We start from the raw sequence: 10,901 nt of genomic DNA, 5'->3' as shown, positions 1-10,901 counted from the left end.
GTTTTCACAAAGGCCGCCTGCACATACCAATGTTTTTGTTATTTTTTTGTGTTTAGCCCTCCATCACGTAAACCCAGCTGAAACCCTGTAAAAGATGAAACCCCAGGCCCCAGTGCCCGACCTCCTCCATATCTACCCATACCTGTCTCTGGCTCCTCTCCTCAGCATGGGCGTCAGCGGCAGTAGCAGCATGAGAAACGGCCAGTAGGGGCTGCACTAGCAGAGGAACAGCACAGAGAGGGAATACAATGAGGAAGAGAGAGAGAGAGAGAGAGAGAGAGAGAGAGAGAGAGAGAGAGAGGGGGGGGGACGGAGAGAGAGGGAGACAGACATGGGGGTGTGAGTGGTAGGTGTTAGAGAAAAAAAAGGAGGGCAGAGGGAAACACACAGAGAGAGAGATAGAAAGAGAATGAAGAGCGAGGGAAAGGGAGAGAGAGAGAGAGAGAGCAGCACTCACATTGCCCTGGCTTCTTCTCCACTCCACAGCAGCCGTTGAGAGAGGCGGAGAGCGGAGGAGAGCGAGCGTCAGAGCGCTGGAAGCAGCAGGGCCACAGAGCACTTGGCTCAGAAATCAATGCACCGTCGCTAGAAGACGCCGCGAGAGTGAGGAGACTTTTGGAGATCAGTGTGCACTGAGAGAGAGAGAGAGAGAGAGAGAGAGAGAGAGAGAGAGAGAGAGAGAGAGAGAGAGAGAGAGAGAGAGAGAGAGAGAGAGAGAGAGAGAGAGAGAGAGAGAGAGAGAGTGAGCAGCGCACATTGGTGATAGAGAGAGAGGGACATCAGGGAGAGAGGTTTGAGAGACAAACTGAGGCACATTTGAAACCATCCACCTGATTCCTCAACCTGGGTAAGTTATACTGCATGTCTCTGTTGTGCGGAGCAGTGTCGGAATTAACTGCAGGCATGTGTGTGCATGTAGAGTGTGTGTGTGTTGAAGATGACCATGGGTGGTGAAAGGTAACTAATTGATACATTGGGCGGGGGGGGGGTCTTTGTATTAATCAAGCGATGATCACACTGAGCAGGAGGGGAGCCTCACGGTCAGTGTAATGACCCACCCAGCAGGGCACCAACTGGAGACTAGTAGAGGAACCTGAAGCACTCTGATGCTGTGATCAACACTCTGGTTGTTACAGGTTAACTTTCTGTTTGCAATTGTTTGAAATGTATATCTCAAACGATACAGTACCCCTGTTTAAAATGGAGAGAAATCAGGCATGTTATTAAACATGATTTGTTTTCTGTTGCTGAATGCATATTTCTATTTACTCCACATTCGTTTTTCTGCACCCATGGTTTCTCTTATCAAATTCACCGCATGACAAAATTCTAAACTAATTTTGAACAGTTGTTAAGGTATACTGTCACATTTCGACCAGGCAATGTTTATTAAACTAAAAACATATTGTGAAGACCACGGATAATCCTGCTCCTAATTCTCTTGTTCAAAGTTTTGATCTAAATGAAATATAACCCAAAAGAGATTCAAATTCAAAGACAATGCGAATGTAACCAATTCCAGAGTCAATCATTTTTAGACTCAGAAATTAATCACATCATCTCGGTATATTTTACTGTTTAATACAAGTGAATACCAAAAGGGTAAACATTTCAGCAGTGTTGTAGAAGCTATTGATAGCTGGCCTGGACACTGTGTTAGGGGTTCAAATCTCTCAAATCCTTCACCACTGGGTCACGTTTCCTTGTAAGATTCCTTTCCTGTCTGGCCTCAAACCACCAACAGCCCTGTTATCTTATGGTTTCAGGCTGTGTCTCTCAAATAAAGTAGCTAGATAGTGTATATATATATACCTTTTTATGCTTGGATTGAGGATTGTTTTTGTTGTGTTTGTGTATCTGTGTGTTAGTGTGCTTGTATTTGTGTGTTTGTGGAAGAAGGTTATTTCTCTCCTGCTGTTCATCTTTTGGAAGTATTGCTGTGCGTAGCACATATGGGCGTCCCGTTGCAGGGCACACCTCACACAGTGAAGGTTATTGTCACCTGTCTCTGCCTGTCTCATCTGTCAAAATCACCTGAGCATATTGTCCATGGGTAGAGATTGTCCAGGGATTTGCTGCGAGATATTGGAACCATATTGAATCTTGTGATGATATACAGTAGTGTGTCTTAGTCCTGAAAGCACACACAGCATCAGTTGTGGAAGGAACTCTGTTTCTTGGTGAGGCAGGGTACATGTGGTTAATTTTAGAGAACGCCTCTGTGTTCTTGGCTGGGTGAATATAGGCTGGGAATATGGAGGTATGAAGTAATCGTTTCTTAGGATTCAGTCTTCATCATATCTTTTTGCTCCAACCCTCTCTCTCTTATTTTCCCCCGTAGCCTTGTGTCATTACGGGTGAGATATGGTTTGGGAGATCTCTCTCTCTTTCTTGCTAATCTCTCTGTCTGTCTCTTTCTCTTTTAAATATATTATTTTTTATACTCCCACCAGTGAGAACCTATCCATAAAATTTGAACTTTGTAGTTATCTTAATATGCAATGCTCACTTTGAATAAGCACACAGAACAGGAACTCTCATTAGAATGAATGTGGGAGAAGACTGCGAATGCTGCACCTTTGCGGAAGCGAGCATGCTGTGGAAGAACATATAGATACGGTTCTCTAACGTTACTTTAACAATGCTGTTATGAAAGGCCCATTAATTTCGTTAGTTTACGTCAAAAATGTTTGTTCCTCAGAGCAGTGTTTCTCTCTCTCTCTCTCTCTCTCTCTCTCTCTCTCTCTCTCTCTGTCTGTCTGTCTCTGTGTCTCTCCCTCACACATTCTTTATTTCCCCTCTATCTTTCTCTCTTCTCTATCTCTCTTTCTCACATCCTCTCTTTCTCCCTCTCTCTGTCTTGATGAATAATTGATATTTACTGGAATGCCAATGGGTAGCCAAATAACAAGATTGTGTTAGTCTGTGTGCTAATTAATCATTTACATAATATTTAAATCCTGGGGATTTACTTTAAGGTGGAGCCGAGCGGTGATTGTATTATGGAGTTTCTCTTGTTTTTTTATTGTTACGCCACAGTCATTTGTGAAGATTCAGTTTCCCTTTCTCTTTACCTCCATCTTCATAATGCATGTGCTAGTAGTAATTCAGCAAAATGCTCCCGTTAAGTGTAGAAAGCACCAAACAGCTGGACCACGAAACCAGTTTAAATGATCATCTCTTATCAGACCCTACTTGATCTGGAAGATCAAACACAGATCTCCACAATATCAGTATAGACAAATGGGGTCATAACAAGCTGATTTCCCTAGTTTTCCACTGAAGACTATGCTGTGTGGATTTGAAAAGACAGTTGTAGACCAGCATCCACCCAAGCGTCTAGCACGATGAGAAACATTCACTGTCCAGAGCTGAGATTTCAGCTGTCGAGACTCGAGACAAACTCATCGTGACTGTTGGACTGTAGTTCCAAACAAACATTTCTTGCTCGTTTTGATGCCATTAGATGAAACTCTGTAGGCGGGCCAGAGGCATAACAAAGCAACGCTGTCTGACCCTAACCATGACCACCTTCATTTAACCATGACTATGTTAATTATGCAGCTCTTATCAACACGGTGTCTGTTGGTCCTTCCGAGGCTGCACAGTGCAATATGTGTGTTCTCGTTTTTGCAGGCTAACAGACTATTGAACAAGCAAATAATAACAGAGTGGGATGACTGTTGAGGCAGCCATCGGGCAACAAGTCAGCAGTTTGTCTGACGGTCGGGGATGTCTGATGGGGGTGGGAATAAATTTGGGCTGCCAATGGTTTGAATAGCAGTGCTGAGCACAGGAAATCAGCAATCGATGCAGGGGGGCTAAAAAAACATGGTTATATACTGCTCACCGACACGTTCGTTCGTCTTATCAGCTCAGTTTTGATCGTGCCTCAACTAACTGGCCGATTGATTGTACCATAAAACGGCAGGAAACGCAGGGGAAAAGATGAATAAATCATCCAAGCTGTACAGAGGCCGGACAGGAGCTTTGGAGAGGGTTTAAAACATCGCCGAGCTTCCAGACAAGTATTTACTGCTGATGTGGAACATACGAGCGAGGCGTAACAGACACCTGGGGATATGAGAACCGTCTATCTCACACCTCCTGTCCTACGCCGGGGAGGGAATAGCATAGCAAGCATATTTCTGTAGCCTTTTTTTTGGGGGGGGGGGTCGTTTTCTTTTGAGTGACCTGATATTGACGTGGATCCTATCACGTAAAGTTGGCCTTGATCATTGTTGGAATCGGAGGTGTCTGGGATTGATTTGCCACCCAGCACTCTCTCCAAACAGAAGCCTCTGGGCCAGAGTAGCTTCTCAGACAAAGCCTGGTATGGGAGACATCTGCTATCTCACCTCCAACTTCCAAGTGCAATAATAGGAACCACCTTCTGCGAGAGGATGATACTGGATTTCTTGACATCCTTTGCCTCATGGGTTTTGAGGGGTAAAGCTTGAGCAATTTTATTTTTATCCACAACTTCTCCTCCCAGTGTTACGGTGCCCGAGGAGAGCCCATGGTAATGATACTCATTAGTGAGATGGGAAATTCTGACTGGAATTGTTCAATTTTCCACCGTCTGCGCGTCCATTACTCTCTCCCCCTCCACCCCCTTTCTCTCTCTCCCTCCATCTCGCTCTCTGTCGTATTCTCCAAAGATCTCCGCGCATTGCCAGGCCTTCATACCATTCTCCCCCAGATCTCGACCTGCTTCAGATGTTGACTGCAGAGGAGGTTCACCCAGCTAGCCCCACTGAGAAGGCAGAGTGTAAAGTTCAGCTAGGGAGCCCCACGGCAGGTTAGGAAGGAAACTCACAAACGCAAACATGCCTCCCCACGAGACACCTCTAGCTGAAGGGTGAATATGTTCACAGTCTTCTTCGTCTTCTGCTCTTATCTGCGTTTCAGAGATAAGACGAGAGTAGACTCCTCTGCCAGCGCACTAACACAGATTCATATCTGCAGAATCTTATCTCAGATACATTCAGTCTCACATCATGAGGAGACCAATCAGATTCACTCAGGCGATCATCAGTTAATTGACGAGTGATTAAGGACTTAAACAACTATTTGTTCCAGTGATTATTCCGTCTGTCTGCAATTAGGGAGATTGGTGTCATTAACTTAATATGGTATTTAGCTCGACAAACTAATTTTTATTCTGTGCACATACCGACGCATTGTAACTGCTCCGTTTGTCACACCTGAAATTGTGTAGAATGTGAATGGAAGACCCTTATTCACATGAAACTGTTTCCCTCCATTTTTATTTATACCCGCTTGATTCGACTAATTGTTCCTTACTTACATTTAGTAATTTAGCAGACGCTCTTATCCAGAGCGACTTACAGTAAGTACAGGGACATTCCCCCCGAGGCAAGTAGGGTGAAGTGCCTTTCCCAAGGAGACAACGTCATTTGGCACGGCCAGGAATCGAACCTGCAACCTTCTGATGAAGAAAACGGCATCTAGTTATTGTACAACATCGGCCAGTTTCTGTTGAAGTAATGTAGCAGTCACACAAAAACGATTTACTGGATGCTAAGTGGCAGTTGGTGTTATCAGTCACCACTCGAAATGTGTTGTGTGCTTCTGAAAGGGCTTTCTTTGACATCTTTACACTGACATCCATGCAGAACAAAACTTGTAACCAGTATTCAAAACCCCCTACCCCTAACCCTCATGAAGCTGCATTGCATTGCAGCCTAACTGAAGCCATACACAAGCCAATAGAGTGCAGTGCTTGGTCCATATCTATATTGTTACATCTATACTGAAACAATTAAATGGTGTGTGATTATTTGAGGACTTGAAAGAATCATTGTGGATTGATCTAGATTACTTCCTGGGGGCTAGTGGGCTGGCAGTAATTACAACTGTGTTGATTAAATTCAACCAATAATTAAACAAACATAATTGATCCCCTGGAGAGTGGAGAGAGAGAGAGAGGGCCAACAGTTCTCCCTTTTTGGTGAACTCCCATGATTCCTCTCGTCTCTCCTCCTCTGTGGCATGGCTCGCATGCCCCCCTCCGGCTGTAGGCCAATCAGATAACTGTCATTTGGGAAATGAGCTCTGGTCAATTCTGCTTAGCCAGTGGTCCTCGAACACATTGACATTCCATGCGTTGTTGAATCCTTTTTTCCCCCCTTTCCTTCCGCTGCCTAATTGACAGACGGATTTTTTAAAGTCTGATGGTGCTGCGAGTGTCGGTGTCACGCAGTCAAAGAATAAAACAACCCTTAGCTTGTCACTATACCTACTACACGTTTATCTACCAATGAACGCCATCGATGAAGGCTTGGATGGTGTCCCATCCCATCCAATTTGTCAGAAAGCGAAGGGACTAATCAGGTCCAATGTTACTTGTGACCAAGCAAAGGAAGGTTTATTTTTTTGTTGTTGAGCGCTCTCATCCATCACCAGCTTGGTCCTCCCCATCTGTGCAGGCAGATGGGGTCCAGCCCCCACAACAGTGCTGCCAACTTCTCACCACTCTGGTGTTCTCTAGCTAAAGGACAGGACAAGTCCAATAGCATCCCTCAACTGCAGTCCAGTCAGCGAAACCTCTGTTCGGTGAGTCTGTGTGTGCATCACACATCAAACCCGTCCGCTTCCCTGAAGATGGTTGTGCTGAGGACATTGAAAAACAAATGGGTTTTATCAGTGTTGGATAGATGGACACTCTCATTGACACATTGAGAGGGAGGTTTGGAAAGGAGGACTGGAGGACGGAGGCTTTTAACTTACCTTAAATGTTCCGTCATTCCCTAGAAATCACTTGCAGTGAGCTTGTTTGTTTGTGTTTTCTATATCTATTTATTTTATGTATTTTTATGTATCAATGTAAAGCACTTTGGCTTCCCCTGTGGGTTTTTAAATGTGCTATATAAATAAAGTTGATTGATTGATTGACTGCAGGAAACAGAGACACGTACAAATGTCGTCTGTAATATTCAAATGGAAGATGGGGGTTGGTGGAAGGATGGTTGCTTGAAGATTCACTGGAGATTTTATTTTGTTCATGCCGAGTTGAAAAAGGAAAAATCCATATTTGAGTTCTCTGGGTTTCCGCGAGTGAAAAAAGAAAGAAAGTGTTCGATATTGCACAGACAGACATTTCATGTTTCTTGATTTTCTGTGCTTCAGGCACAAGGCCACAGGTATTCAGATCACCGGCAGAAGAATAGCCTTTAGTGTTTTATGTTTGATCACTAACTTCTGACAAAGAAATTCTCTGTTGGAAATTATGTAGGAAGAACATTTAGTTATTCTTACTGTACTCATCTTCCTGGAACAGCAGAAATACAATGTGCACAAAGAAAGATGCCTTGCATAAATATGTGTTTCCAGAAAAGAAACGAATGAAACAGAACCACGAATAATCACCAACTGTCTACAGCAGATGTTCTGTGTGATAGTTCTACTGACTACTTGTTAGTGATTCAGAATGCATCTTCAAGATAAAGTAGGAAAAGAGAGATTACAGTCAATAAAATATATCTCCTCTCACAGTTATTGGTCTCTAAATTGCTTGCAGCAGATGGAGGGACTTTAAATGAATGTTAAATTTTTTAACCAGACTTGGCCACTGATGGCCATATTCATATTTTTCCTAATCAGAGCCCGGGGAACCCGGAAAGACACCACACAATGAGCCTTTCTCTCTCCAACAGCAGTTAGAGTCCGAGGCTTTTCTGAGGCAGAGGACAAAAAAAACACAATTTTGCTCCAATCAGGCTTAAGCTGAATGAATGTTATGCCAGCCACAGGAAGGCATCTCTTTCAGACATGAGAACTGGGGACATACACTGGTGAATGTCCCCAGTACATATACTGGTGAATGTCCCCACTACATACACTGGTGAATGTCCCCAGTACATACACTGGTGAATGTCCCCACTACATACACTGGTGAATGTCCCCAGTACATAGGCTACACTGCACAGAATTAATCAAATATGGATTTCAATCAAGAATATATACTGTACTGTAAAGCTGGACTGGATTTGTGTTTCCATTGATTTCACACAATGTCTGTTTGACCTCTGTGTGTACTGACTTTGTATGCTGCAGAGAGAATGGGTTTGGATCTGGAAAAGCCATTGACCTTTTCAGCTGCATAACCTTAGAAACAAGGCATTCTGACTTCAAAATATCCAAAGTTTGTCCTCAACAATTCTTCAGTTTTTTTCCAAGAAATATTTTCCGTTCACAGTTCTCAGTTCTCACCTAGTGTCTCTCCATAACAAGAGATCACACTACTGGTACACAAAGTCGAATTGCCATCTTATATTTGTCTTCACACATGCACACGCACAAAACAATAAAAAAAGGGTTTCTATTTCTGATGCATTGTGCTCTGTAGTTGTTTTTGTACAGCTTACGGAATAAATGGAGTAGTTGGACTCACCAGTCAGAATCAGCATGCTGAAAGAGAGGAGTCTGTCTGCAGAGATAAGACAGGCAGTATTACGGAGGAGGGCTGCTGCCTCTCTCTCGCTCACTAGCTTGGGATGGCTTAAAACGAGGTCCCTTTGAAGTTTGATAATTCAAATTGGAATTGCCATAACGAGAGCAATAAAGACAAACAAAGACGTGCCCGTAAGTCTTAAACACAACCGGTGTGTGCGGGGAAACGTTCTATCTTGGACAATAAGACAAGGTGGTTAATTAGCTGTTTCATTTCCAATTATCTGCCTGAGCAATGTGGGAAATATGTGCCAATAGCCAAGTTTTCTGTTTGTTAAAGGTGGCACACTGGAAAGTGTGTGTGATAGTCCCCGTGCTTGCTAACCCTAGCGGTTCTGTCGCTGGAATGACTAACCATGTCCAACCCTCTTGTTCCCTGCTGCCGGGCTGTTGCGAAGTGGGGTTGCGGGAGCAAGGAGCCATGAAACGAATTAGATAAATGTTTTTCCTGGGGAATATTTAAACTGAATGCAGGATTCTTATTGAGGCAGTCATGCCTGAAATTGGGTGAAATCACATATTGGGAGGAACAGGATATACCCCCCTCCACGTGTCTTTTGTGAACCGCAGCACACTTACCTTTATGGTCTCCCTGGTTTCATTATGAGACTCATAGGAAGAAAAAACTTAGCTACCTGTGCCCCCCCCCAACACCTTTGCCCTCTTTGCACAGCATTCAAAGCTTCCTCAAAGGTCAATCGTTTCCAAACCTGACAGTTCTTTTCAATAAACTGTACCTGTACGTCAAGCCAGTGGAAACCCATTGAAACCAGGAGAGGGCACAGTGTACGGCTGGAATAACGGATGAGTGGATGACAGGAAATGGCTTGAGGGTTTCTTTATCTTCACAGCCAAGCACAGTGTGATGAGAATGTAGCCCACGAGACGCGAGTTGAAATGTTTTGAGCTTTTTTCCGCATGGGCTTTGTTGAGGTCGCCACGAACCAATGAAATTCAGTCAAATTCTCCCTTTGTTTGTGAGAACGCCACTGGGTTTGTGTGCTGATTGAGTTTGTCGGAAAGAAAATAAACCAAACACACTTGGCACTCATTGTTAGCTTCAGCAAATGTACCCCCAATACTCTGCCATTTATCTAACACAGTATAAAAAGAGTGCATGATACTTTATCTTGATGGTCTTAAAAGAAACCTTCTCAAGCCCACTCAGAAAGCTCCCCTCAGACATGAATAACTGTCCAAGTCCTTCTGACTGTGTGCTATTTATACCACAACAGTACAGGGTGAGAGAGTGTGGTGTGTAGGGAACACTCAGTTTTCCAAACATCCCTTTCTCCTCATGGGACTGCCTTTGAGTTTGTAAAAGGAACACACACAGTAAAAAAAAAAATCTTTAAAATGCATCTTCAATTTGCAATTCGATCTAAATTGTGAAGTTCAGGACGTTGCTTTGCGTGTGGAGGTAAGATAATATACACACAGGAAGTGTGTCAGGAAGACATGAAAGAATCTCGGTTTACTTTCATATGCTATAATGTTTAGGATGACATTGATAAAGACTATAATCACTACAAAATGTGATTCAGTGCATTGTGTGGAAAGAACTCTTATTCAGCATCACCAAAAATGAAACAGAACAAAAAAGTAACTTATGATGGCACAATAACAAAGAACGCACTGAGACACACAATATTTTGTACACAAACTTTTAATTCGAATCAGAACCATGACTTCAGTTGATTGGATTAGAGATTTTTGAAATCGGTTCATTTCATTACAGGTCTCAATAGAATCAAAGATGTTCTACCCCACAAAAAAAACTGAGAAGAAAATTCTGTGTCCTCTTCTGAATACTAATGCCCTGGGTCCTTTGTGCCGGGTGTCTGTTAGTCTCGGCCCACTTGAAAGTGAGTCTACTTCCTCTGACCTCATGGACTGAAGAAGACTCGGGCGTCAGTTAGAGTTGAACATGGACATCATGTCATTGGTTGCCGACCGACAACACACTACACCGCCTCTTAGAGAAGGCCAAGTCTTGTAGTTCCTGCACTTTGGCTGGGTCCAGGTTCTCGCCATTCATCTCTTTGTGTCTCTGTTTTATGCCTCTGTGTCGAGGTTCTTGTGACTCTGGTCCAGCTAACGCTGGGCTCAGTCTTATTCACTGCTCTATTTACTGTCTGCTGGGTTTTCAGGCCACTGCTCCAAAGCTGTAGCCTTTTGCCTGTCTGCCTGCCAGCTTTGATACTGCAAAAACAACAACAAGAACTCCTTGTTCACTGTGCCATATCAGTCAATTCCTGTACGTGTGTGTGTGTGTGCCAGACAGGGCAACAGGGATGTGTGTGTGTGTAAATGTGTGTGTCCTCGTGCTAATGCCAGTGTCCTACTTATTATCTAGCTCAGAGGCCTTTCCAAAAGCCAGGCTTATCTGACAGGGATCAATAAGCACCACTGGGGGTGGTTATAAA

The 10,901-nt window shown here is 43.6% G+C and overlaps 1 protein-coding gene across 1 annotated transcript in view; it reads left to right on the top strand.

The window, feature by feature from the left end:
* The first annotated feature begins 431 nt into the window (after positions 1-431).
* The window catches only part of tnr (tenascin R (restrictin, janusin)), a 77,456-nt gene continuing 66,986 nt past the window's right edge, over positions 432-10,901 (top strand). Inside the window, 2 exon segments of the mRNA XM_062481357.1 lie at positions 432-627; positions 698-847. The gene's annotated coding sequence lies outside the window, so the exon portion shown is untranslated.

Source organism: Osmerus eperlanus, chromosome 16 (assembly GCF_963692335.1).
Source record: "Osmerus eperlanus chromosome 16, fOsmEpe2.1, whole genome shotgun sequence".
Lineage (NCBI taxonomy): Eukaryota > Metazoa > Chordata > Actinopteri > Osmeriformes > Osmeridae > Osmerus > Osmerus eperlanus.
Note: the sequence above shows the minus strand (reverse complement) of the source record. Positions and strands in the feature narration are given on the sequence as shown.